Source organism: Myotis daubentonii, chromosome 8, assembly GCF_963259705.1.
Source record: "Myotis daubentonii chromosome 8, mMyoDau2.1, whole genome shotgun sequence".
NCBI classification, from domain to species: Eukaryota; Metazoa; Chordata; class Mammalia; order Chiroptera; family Vespertilionidae; genus Myotis; species Myotis daubentonii.
Genome location: NC_081847.1, coordinates 21,170,651 through 21,183,264, shown reverse-complemented (window position 1 = coordinate 21,183,264; position 12,614 = coordinate 21,170,651). Strand labels below are relative to the sequence as shown.

Below are 12,614 nucleotides of genomic sequence, written 5' to 3'. Positions count from 1 at the left end.
TAATACACGTATTTAAGTCAGAGAAAGACGGGGAGGGGATACTTACAAAATTGGACGCGGTTTAGGTTATTGAAAAGACATCATTTCAGGCACATTTTGTTTCAATAGGAGCGTTCGTATTGCACAACTAGTTTGCTGTGATATGAGAAGGATTTTTGTCTGTTGTTGTTTTTTTTAAATATATTTTATTTAAAAAATATATTTATAGAGAGTCAGAAACATCGATGAGAGAGAAACATAGAACAGCTGCCTCCTGCACACCCCCTACTGGGGATGTGCCCGCAACCAAGGTACATGCCCTTGACCAGAATCAAACCTGGGACCTTTCAGTCCGAAGGCCAATGCTCTATCCACTGAGCCAAACGGGTTTGGCTGTTTTGTTTTTTTTTAACCATTGCTTCTTCCCTTAGCTTCTGTGTAAAGTGAGTTTACAGATGTAGACATTTTGGGCCAGAATACACATTCTTTTGGGTTCACAGGTTTATGGTGACCTGTTCTCATTTTCACATATGTGTAGTTTATAGTAAAACATTCCTTCCAGTTACATGAGCAAGCTTCAGCAAAGGCGAGTTTCCCCCTTTGCTGGTTCTGGCATTTTGCATCTAATAAATTCACCTTGGAATGAATCCAGCTGTCTTCTTGGAAAATATAAAGTTTGGAAGAGGACTGTTACTATTCACGGCTGTGTAATAGTTTGTTTTATGCTGCATGGAGTTGTAGTTATAAACATGAAGGCAGCTGGCAATAAATGACTTTATGACAGCTATTTCCAAGGTATAATGAAGAAAACAAAACAAAGTGATTGCTTATAATTATTGTGCCTGGGTGAGCTTGCACAGTGCACTCCAAACACTTCACTGGCCATTTCCATGTGAGCTTATGCACAGTCTTCTTTAATTGACCTTGACCTTCAGGTTATTTCATTTTGGGAATGAGAGGTACACTGGTAGTATTTGCATTTCCCAGTGTAATTTGTTAAAGAGACAGTATCCTTTTATTCTATTCACTCATGTATTGGGGCGGGTAGTGGAGTTATTTGTTCTTTTCTACCGTTGAAGAAGTTTTTATACTGAAAAATAAAATTGGAGGATTGGGCAGTTTGTCAGTATTTTCAAAATGTTAAATGTATATTTTTAACCTGATGGTTAGAAAAGTTAATTTTATGTATAGGAATGTATCCTAACAGAATATTATAAATATATAAGGGCATAGTCAAGAATGCTTATTACAGAGTTATTTGTTATAGAAAAAAATTATAATCTATCTACATGGTAATCGATGTGGCAACAGTTAAATAAACGTAGAGGAACCATTCCATAGAGTAGTGTATAGACATTAGGAACATGAGATAGATCAATATACATGGACACTGCAAAGCTGCAAGATCTAGTGCATGAGAAAAGCGAGTCTCAGAACATAAAACACAACGTGTGCTCCAGTTTGTGTAGAAAAAGGTATATTTGACTATGGTTGCATATGCCATAGAAATCAATTGTTAATCAAGTAGTTTGTCAGATATTGATTGAGTTTCAGGCCCCTTTCCAGGTGCAGTTGGTACAACAACAAATAAGACAGAGTTCTTCCTGGGATTCTGCATGCCAGTGTTGGCGGGGGGGGGGGGGGGAGGGCTGAAATTGAGATGATGAACAAGCAACCATCTGTGTTTTGGTGGTGAGAGGAGTCCTAAATGGATGCCATGCAGCCTAAGATAATTGAGAGTGATTTAGCTGCATGCAGGAGAGAGTCTCTGAGGAGGGGACACCTGCTCAGAGATCTAAAAGGAAGTGTGCCAGGCACAGGGGACAACAAGGCCAGGCCTCTGAAGCAAGATTGTGCTTTAAGTGTTTGAAGACCAAAACAAGGCCAGCATGGCTGGGACTCTGTGAGAAAGAGAAAAAGTGGGAAGGAAGGAAGGCAGAGAGGAAGCCAGATTATTGGGAGCTTGAAACTTCTGACTTTAAATGTTATTAAAGTATGATGAGAAGTGATTAGAGGATTGAGATCAACAAAAAGCTGCAATTTTACTCAGCCTTTATAGTGTAAATGCATGGGGTGGTATGATGCTCACCATACTAATGACCATAAGGGCCTGGGAGATGGTTATTCTAGTTAACTCAGAGGAAGGGAGGGGCATGGCTCTAGGAGAAAGTTCTCACTGCTGTCTGCCTACACCTGTCCTATTGAACTGTCTGAAAATTTATTCATATCTTATTAGTATAATAAAAAATACTATAAGCAAAAATGGGATTAATGATTGCTTACATAAAATAATAAATGAACCTTTTAGTTAGCATTCCTTTCTGTGACCTTGAGCAAGTTAGCTTTCTCAGCTTTATTCTTATTCATGTTTATACAAAGGGGATAATATGTTCTTTATCACAGGATTGTTCATGACAATGAATCAGATAATATACATAGAGCTCTCAGCCCAGTGCTCAGCACAGTGTGGTAATTCAAGAGTGACAGCCATTGTTGTTGCTAGCTGCCACCTACCACATCCAAACATCATGAGGAATTCAGGATGCTATAAAATTGCCCGTCTCTCTGTCACCTTTATCCTGAGCTATAGAGAAGGATAGCAGGCTGGTTTATAGCACCATAGAATCTAATAGCTGATTAAGCCATCTGGTCCACCTCTGATCCTTTATAGATGGGGAAACGGAGGAACTGAAGGGAGTATACTATTGGTTGTCATATTTATAGCTAGTGAGTGACCCTGGTCTCTTGCCTTCTAATTCAGTATTTTTAAAAAATTCAATACTGTTTTTAATTCAATCATTTTTAAAATTCAATACTATTTACTGCATCAATATTTCTTTAATTTTAAGCATTCTGATTCCACCTTATAATATAACTATCTGATGTTTTAATAGACTATTTAAGTATTTTTATTTTCACAGAAAACTTTATAATGTCAACATACATGGGAAACCATTATCCTTGTTGCAATACATTATAATAGCATTGTTTTAGCATATTTATATTATCACTCATAGTAATGCTGTGTAACAAGCACAACTCCAAAACTTAGTGAGATACAATAATAAGCATATCTTCCTTGCCACATGCTGGTGGGTTGGTTGGGGCACAGCTGATCTTGGCTGGGTTCAATTGATCTGCTCTACTTGCCTCTCAGCCTCTATGGACCAGCAGCTATATGAAGCATGTTCTATTCATGAGTTTCCTCCAAAGGCAAACGTACAAGCCTGAATGTCATGTCTCTAAAGGCAAAAGTACAAGCCTGAATGTCATGTCTGTAGTTATCCAATTGGCCAAACCCTGTCATATCCATCATCAGCAGGACAAGGAAACTGCCTCCTCCCCTATGCACTATCACATAGCAAAGGGTGAGGTGAGAAGAGGTGAAAACTTGGGGAAAATAATGGAGTATGTATGTATTACATTGAATTGGACAAAGCATACTCTTAGAGTTAGGCATATCACACTTTGAGAAATATGCAACTATTCTGCATTCTGGATAAGGGAAATATGGCACAGCCTACTATGCTGATAACCAAACATCTAAAGACGAAGAATGGTCCCCTGAATTTTACTGATGCACATTTTGTCATACTCTAACTTATTGGAAATCAGGATGCCTCTTATAAACGGAGCTATTTTACAGTCCAGCATAGTTGTGATGAGGTTCACTGGTTGTCATTCCTGGAAAATTGACCCCTGGGACTTTCAACCAGTTAACCAAGTGGGGCCATTTGAGGAGGAGGAGTGTGTCTTGGGTGCTGTATGAAAAAATTTACTGTCAATGAAGGAGGAGTCAGCTTCAACTTTAGAGAGAGGGCCATGCTAGAGGCTCGGAAGAAAAGTTCAGAGTCAACAGTGAAGCACTCATGAAGGACTGGGCCAACACCACCATCCCTGAGAGCACAGGATAGATAGAACTCTGGAAAATTTAGATCAATGGTTCTGTTTTGAAATGGGAGTCAGAAGTACTGGACTCTGAATGTGAGGGAGTTTTAGTAAAACTTAATTAATTTATCTCCTTTATATCTGTGCAGCAAGATGTGCCTTTAAAAATTATCTAAATAAATCCAAAATATCAATTTCAATAAGGACACACTAAAAATCCTGAAGGATATGAAAACACTTGTTATATTTAACGTATAGAGCTTCAACAAAATAATGATGACTTTTGGCAATCAACAGCTTCTTCAGTTCAGTGAAATGTGATATATAATTAAAAGCACTTAAATAAAAGATACATAGATAGCATGCTTTTGCTTTCAAGTAATGGACGATCTAACTAAAACTGGCTAAACAATAAAAAAGTTCTGGCTTAGCAATGGAAAGATTCTAGAAGTTGGGAGCACTTTATAGTTAGTTTACAACAACAGCTCAGTGGTGTCTGAATGCTCCATCTCTCTATTCTTGTGGCTAAGTGGAGTGTGTGCTGTTTATTTAGGTCAATCAGCAGTTCCTATGAAGCTGAGGGTAGAGTCAGTCCTACTCAGATCACAAGTCTGTTGCATAAGCAATGGGTGGATGGCAATGACCATAGGTAATGAGGAGAGGGTGAAATTCCCACTTTGCAAGAATGTATGAACCTAGAATGCAGGGTCACGGAAAAAAAAGAAGTAAAGGCCATGATGTTGGATTGCCCTGGTTTTGAGGAACTGTTAGGATCAAGAAAAAGAGGGGGAGGGATATTTCCTTCCTTGCCCTCAAATTACTGAAATGGGATAAGCAGAGAAAGACATGAAAGTGGATGAGAGACGTATTATACAGCCTTAAGGATTTGTGTTTTTATGAATCTACTTGGAATGCACATGCTGGAATAAAGAAGCATTTTCTCAATATATAATTTCACAAAAGGAAAATCCTCTTTGACTCTCTAAGTCAAATGAATGTTTTGTTCCCCCGAGAGAGAAAATGCATACTGATTTGGGGAAAATATTAAATAAAAGTCAAGTGCTATGAAGAAGGTTTCTGATGGCTATATGCTCAGACTCGCTTAGTACAGAGACTTCTTGCTCTTTGGTCTTGCTGGAAGAAGAATCTAGAGACTTATAAATTAGGCTGGTGATGTCATTCTCCAAGTTCTATAGGTGACTGCTGACGTATGTACACTTAAAACAATACAGGCAAAATTGGCCTGAGTTTTGGTCCAATCTACCATTCTTCCATGGGAGAGAAATTTTGGGGGAGGTGTTAAGTATAAAGTTAAGTATGAGTATATGTTAAGTATAGTTTTGAAATAAAGAAATTTCATGCTACACACTCCTGGTGGCTCGATCAGAACTTTATTATGACCAAGAGCATAGAATATGTGCCATAAAATCCCTCTGTTGAGCTTAGTTGCTCATTCTTTTTTATCTTCAATCTTTCTCTTTCTCTCTTGAGTAATAACAAATGATTAATGGGGGAGATTTAGTTGGATGAATTATATGTAAAGTTGTTTTACATAAAATATTTTCCAGAGGTGGATATTGCATTTCCACCTCTGCTTTATCACTGCCTTTTTTGTTTGAATTAATGCAATAATATTACCAAAGTTATCCTCCATTAAACATCTGTTTGCCTTCACATTCAAGGCAACAATGTCATTTTCAGATGAAGCTATCTGTCCCTGTTAAAACAGACAAGGCAGTTGGTACATTCAGACTCAATTTTTAAGTTGCATGATTTATTCAGAGATAGAGCTGGGAGCTGAGGCAAAGGAATGTTGCCATTAATTGTTCAGTATGTGCTCTCTTCTGCTATGTCTGAGGGGAGAACAACTCATATGACTGAGCCTAACAGGGAAGCAGAAGGGAGTTAACTCAAGTTATTTCCCCAGGAAGCAGATTCTCAGACAGTTTAGGATACATGATTTTTTTTAAATTTTATTTTATTGATTTTTTACAGAGAGGAAGGGAGAGGGATAGAGAGTTAGAAACATCGATGAGAGAGAAACATCGATCAGCTGCCTCCTGCACATCTCCCACTGGGGATGTGCCCGCAACCCAGGTACATGCCCTTGACCAGAATCGAACCTGGGACCTTTCAGTCTGCAGGCCGACGCTCTATCCACTGAGCCAAACCGGTTTCGGCAGGATGTTTATTAATGGGTGCCCCTGGGATCAATCCCTGGAGAACAGAAGGGGAGGAAGCAAGAGTGTGCACAGGGAAGCAGATAGTGCCCATCACTGAAATGAGCCAAGATGAGCCTTTACCTTCTGCATTGATTAGTTATTGGGGATGGATTGTCTTGGGAAGGGACATGACCTTGAGTGAGGTGGCTCTTGGAATCTCAGGAAATGTTTGAAAAGGCAATCCCTGATGGCACTGCTGGGGTCTAGGCTCTAGATTAGCGGGAAGTGGTCCTCAGTCTGTGGTGACTTTGCCCCTTGGGGGACATTAACAATATCTGGAAATATTTTTGATTGTCATGAGTGGGGCATGCTACTGGCATCAAGTGAATAGAGTCTAAAGATGCTGCTAAACATCTCAAAATGCACAAGACAGCCCCCAGCAACAAATACTTATCTGATCCAAAATATCAGTTGTGCCAAGGATGGGAAGCCCTACTCTAGGGCAACAAATACCTCCATGAAGTGGAGTCTGGCAGGCATCACGGTGTCCAACATAGAAATTGGCATTAATCAAGATTACTTGTCAGACAGATACTCTATATTGCTCACTCATCTGAATCCTCCCATAGACCCTTGAAGCAAGTCTCATAATCATAAACTGAAAGGATGCCCAGGTGGGAGTGAAAGTGCACTTGTTGAGAACATTGTAGTATCTTCTAGCTTTCGCTTGATGGATCCATGCAGCAGTTCTGAAACCTTTCTCTTCCTGTACTGCAAGCACAAGATGGGTGATATTTTTGCGTTTAGTTCCCTCCCATGAAATTCTGGGTATGAGTTTCAAAACTCACCTCTCTACCTCATTTAAAAGACACAGTGGAACCTGAGGGAGCATAGCACACATTATAGAGATGACCCTAACTCCTCTCTAATTTATATTTTTAAGTAGGCTATTTTGGTTCTCTGAGCACTCGTGATTAGTAACAATTTGCTTACAGTAGCTTGCAGGTGATTTTGCACTGAGAACAAAACCTGTGGGTAGTCCTGGTGAATGCTTGTAAAGAGACACCAACATTTTCAGGAGCATTCACTTCGTACCCTCTTTTCCTGGTTCTGATTCATTGGATGGGTTGAGTCATTCAAGAACATTCTTCAGATTTTTTTGGAACTTCAAGAAAACAAGGAATCAAAGAATTAGCTCTTTAATTCATTATAAAATAGCTCCCACATCATTCCAGACACTGTCTTATTTTCTTGATAGAAACATGAGCATGTACTAATAAAGGAAAAGAAAAAAAAACTGTCATTTTTCAGACATATAGGTTAACTAAACAGAGTCAATTATTATTCTCTCTAAAACAAAATCATGCACATTGTGTCTTTTAAAATAGAATATCCATGTAAAGGGAATAAGCATACAGTCTCTAAAAACGTTAAGGAAAATATAATGTAGTATACATGTAACTGAAAAATATAAAAAAACAACAACAGATGTTTCATTATTATTGAGCTCAATAATAATGCTAATTATTGCAGTCAACAGCAACTGCAGTTTCAGATTCTGTTATTAATTCCCACGGCACATTTCTATATGGTGGATGTTATCATCTTTAATTTCAGTTGAAAATAGGAAGCCCAGAAGGATGAAAACAGCTTCATTAACTTCACACAAAGGTACATTGGCAGAGGACTTTGCCATGCTCAGGTCATGTTCCACTGTTAGAAAGTCTAATTTAGAGCTAACTATATATTTACATTTGTTCATTTTCTCTTTCAATCTAATTCTTTAAGCAGAAAATATAGTGTTTTAGTCAGTTTGGGCTGCTTAAAAATTGTCCATAGACAGGGTGTCTTAAACAAGAGATATTTATTTCCCACAGTTTTGGAGAATGGGAAGTCCAAGATCAAGGTGTCAGCCAATCTGGTGTTTGGTGAGGGTCTCCTACTCCTGGTTTGCAGATCACCTTCTTCACATTGTATGTACCCTCGTGTGATGGAAAACTCGGGTTGCTACACAAGCATTAACCCCATCATGAGGCTCCACTCCTATGACCTAATTTGGAAAAATATTTAGTCCCTAGCATATGGTATAAACAGTGGTGTGCCAGTAAATGTTTAAAAACTGACTTAAAAAATGAGTATGTATATATATATATATAATTTTATTTTTTAAACTAGAGGCCCAGTGCACGAAATTCATGCATGGAGGGGGGCAGTTCTTCAGCCCTGCTTGTACCCTCTCACAATCCGGGAAGCTTCCTTGCCAGCCTTCCTGATTGCCCCTAACCACTCTGCCTGCCTGATGGCCTCAACTGTTCACCTGCCTGCCTGATCTCCCCTAACTGCCTCTGCCTGCCTGCCTGATCGCCCCTAACCGTCTCTGCCTCGGCCCTGCCACCACAGATTCATCCAGAAGGACGTCTGGAATGATGTCTGGAAGGTCATTTGGCTATCCGGTCTAATTGGCATATTACACTTTTATTATTATAGATAGTTGCCTCGCTTCAAGCTGTAAGGACCTGCTTGTCATAGAGATAGAAAAGTTTTAATTTTTACTCTTGATTATGGCAACTAACCAACACAGATGGCCACCAAAAATGTGACTTATCGAAGGGTGCTCTTAAGTCCTCTTTCATGAAAATGTGCATGTTGTGCATTGTATCTGCCCAGATACATAAAAGAGTGAAGTTTCTGTCTGTCTTTGCAATCATATGAGCGAATTGTCTGACACCCCAGCCCAGTTTGGTTTGGTGCTAATACAATAATAGATGTCTTTTTTTTCCTTTGCTCCATTGGTGGAGATTTCCTAGAAGTTGCAGGATATCTTCCTTTTAATTTTTCCTTGACACCCTGACTTTACTTATGTCTCTCACCTTTGCTTTCCCTCCATCCCCCACCTGCAACAGTGACTTGCTCCAGGCTCACTTTGCTCCAGTGTCTAAGACATCACGCAATGCATCTGCCATCAGAAATACAATTCCCAGCATTCCTGGTGCTCCCCGCGCTCTGGGCTTCTGTTTCTGGTCCAGGGGCCGCTTCTGGTCCAGAGGAAACCAAAAGGACTGGGAACTCCAGCCTGCCCTCCTGCTCTGCTCTCTGGCCAGACTTGGCATCCTAGGTTTCCCCAGCGACCAGGACGCCAAACCTTCCCGCCCGCTCTCCGGTCGGCTCTGTGGCTCTGGCCAGCGTGGCCATCTTTGTCGTGTCAATTTGCTTATTTATTCCCTCCTATTTATCATGAAGTGATGGTTAATTCGCATATAATTCTTTTATTAGATAGAATTTTGTATAGTTAATTGATTCTTCAAGAATACTTTTATTAAATTTTATCAAAATTTTGTATCTATAGCCAAACTACGGTTTCTACTGACCCACAAGTATAGTCCAACATGAATGCTGATTGATATTTCCAGATTTTAAGTCATCAACATATCACTTAATAGGGAATGGGGACACGATGCTCAGTAGCACACCATTACCTAGTACTTCCACCATTCACATAGGATGGGCATAAGTAATCTTAAGAGCAGGGGCAATAGTAAGATGTGGCAAATTAGGAAGTGATGAGATGATCTCTGAGTATTTTTTTTAGATATAACTTATTTTGTGACAGTTTATGTAATTTAATTTCTTATTAATAACTGTGTTTAGCAATTGGTTCACAAGATTACTGGAAATTAAACAGATGTCTCTTGTGAGCTGAGATGAATGCTGGTAAGAAAAAGTTTCCAGTGAACCTAATGTGTCTGTTTCCACATCTCCTACATGAACTGAGTGGGGTTTCACAACCCTGAGTATGTGAGGGCATCCCTTTATCAAGCCACAGAGAATTTGAAATAAATGGTGTCGGGATTGAGCAGAGCTGTATCTTTAAAATTTACTGTTATTTTTGTGGTTTATTCACAGGCATTTCCCTGCATTTCAACAGGCATTTATGGTAAGTGATCTAGCTTTTCATACTGTTTCTATTTCTTTATTTTCTTGTTAAAGGTGATATTAACAGGAAAAAATAAGAGATTTTTGATGGGTATAGTTTGCTGTGATTTAAAGAGACTCAAAATGAAGGCCAAATCTCATTGAGGAATCTTGAAAGGCTATTTATATCTTCTATTGTGTTCTTGAATCTTATGTGTCAGATACCATATGTAATGATTACATAAATTGTGACTCAATGTCTTTTGTTAAACTAAACATTTTTCTCTAGTAGGATTTGACCTCTGAAAATGTTTTCTTTTCTTTTTAATAAAGTCAGGATTTTTCTCTGAGATGAATCATAATGCCTATGAAACCTAGCATTATCATTATTTTGTTGTGAATTACAAAATAACAGATGTTAAAATGCAAATACATGCATATATCTGTATATTTAAATTTTAAAAATCCGAAGAGGTGACTGTTAATAAAAACTATTAGTTTTAATAAACTGCAGATAAATTGTTTTGGTACTGATGGGTTGTTTTAAGTAGTGACTGCTTCACTTACAGGTACAAGCATCTGTGTTTATATCATTTGTTTTCACTAGCCTAAAGCTCTCCAATATTCTTCCACTACACTGACATTTCCCTAATTATTTTTCTCAGGTTGTTAATAAATCTGGGTTACAATATTAAGGTAAAATGGAGTTTATTTGTCATTGTAGGGTTTTCTGATCAAGCAGAATAGATTATAACCTTTCTGAGCTCGAGCTTCTTATAAGGAGACTCTTATCTGGGAAATAAAATGTGTACAAATGTAAAGAAATAGTTAAAATTCATTACTATAGCAGAGGGATGCGTAGATTGATGTCAGAGGTAGGAGACTTAATTCTTCTTAATCTGGTATTTCTTTTGGAGGTTTCAGTGAGAATAAAATGGAAACTGTAGGCCTGAATTAAGCTGAATGGGGGAGGATTTGGTCACACTATTTAATAATTTGAGGCATGCCTTTTTTTTCGGTCTGGTTTTCACTACAGACTGTGTTTGTGGAAGCACAGTGTGGGAGCATTATCCCCATTATGGCCATTCTTTCTGCCTCACAGTTAGAACTCCTAAATATTTGCTTAACAGAAGCATTATGTGCAAAGGTTTACCTGATCAAAACCTAACATCTTCATTTCACCTTGTCTAGAGTCAAATCAGACTCCATTGCAGAAATGGTTCTCATTTTGAGAATGTTCTCCACAACAATCTTGATTTTTCTTGACAAAAACTAACAAAAATCCAACTACTATGCACATCATTTTCTATGTTTATTACCTGTCATATTCTTGATGTCTGTTTCATCTTTGAGAATTTCAAAAGGTGAATTAAACATGACATACTTAAAAACAGGGGAGGGAGCAGCAGAAAAAGAAAATAGGAAAGTAAAGAAAATGAGGAGGGACACGAACATCAGAGGCTCAAGAGAGGATAGCAAGAACTAAATCAAACCCAACGTGGCTCTTGTTTCATTTTAATCTCTGAGAAAAAAGGGGTTCCTTCTTTCGTTAGCCCCAGAATTTATTTTTAACTCCATGAGATCCTGTTTTACTAACTTTCTGATTATTTCAGTTCTCTTTAGTCCATGGACACTTTAGCATTTTGCAACCTGAAAAGTATTTCCTCTGCACCTTGCAGAGGTCCTTGACTTCCTCCTAGCACTCACATATTGCAGGGCAGCTGTGTTCTTGCTCTTATGCATAACACCTGTTTTGTCTCCATTATCCAGATCAGCTTCACTTTTTTTATTTATAGGGATTTTAAATAATATTTATTTAAAGAAAGTAGTCCATTGCAGTTGTTTATATGGAAACTAATAAAATAATTAAAAAATATTCCTACAAGAATTACCTCTGTTTTGCATACTCACAACTGTAAACCTACTACATACCACATTTTCTTTATCCAATTACCATCAAATTATATGCTTGAAACCTATATAATCGTATTTACTATTGTCACCCCAAAAATTTTAATTTAATTTTTTTTAATTGAAAGTAGTCCACAGCTAAAAAGAAAATTTTTGAAAATAAAGCAAACAAAATTCCCAACACTATGTTAGTCATACTGGAATGGATTTAGAGCAAATATTCAGAAAGGTCTCCTGGTTCCAGCCCTTCTTCTTCCACATTCGAAAGCTTACTAGATTAATTTTTCAAAAACACCAGTTGGTGCCTGTTTTCCATCTGCTCAGAAGAATTTGATCGTATTCCATTACTTTCTGGTGAATGTTCACTCCTTCTAGACCAAACAATAGGCATTTTTATGCATCAGTACTTTCAAATTTTATGAAGAGGGAAAAAGAAATCTCTTCTCCAGGATGAAGATTGGTATGCCAAAAATTTTATATGTACTCTTGCTTTGTATTTTTAAAAGACACATTTAGTTTGCATCATTTTCTGTGGTCATTTGACCATATAAATTATTATTCCCTCAACCTTTTTCAGGACAATGTTTTTTCCATATTATAGTTTTTAAATCCTCACCCAAGGATATTGTTCCATTGATTTTAGAGAGAGTGAAAGAGAGAGGGAAAGACAGAGGGAAGCATCAGTTTGAGAGAAATACATCCATTGGTTGCCTCCTGCAGGCACCTCGACCAGGGCCTGGGGGGGGGGGGGGGCGGGGAGGA

At 38.2% G+C, this 12,614-nt stretch overlaps 1 protein-coding gene across 1 annotated transcript in view; it reads left to right on the top strand.

Annotated features, from left to right (window-relative positions):
* Positions 1–12,614, top strand: part of LOC132239341 (ADP-ribose glycohydrolase MACROD2-like) — a 792,923-nt gene that overhangs the window by 180,148 nt on the left and 600,161 nt on the right. The window contains exon 2 of the mRNA XM_059705503.1: positions 9,933–9,963. The gene's annotated coding sequence lies outside the window, so the exon portion shown is untranslated. The remainder of the gene's footprint in view (positions 1–9,932; positions 9,964–12,614) is intronic.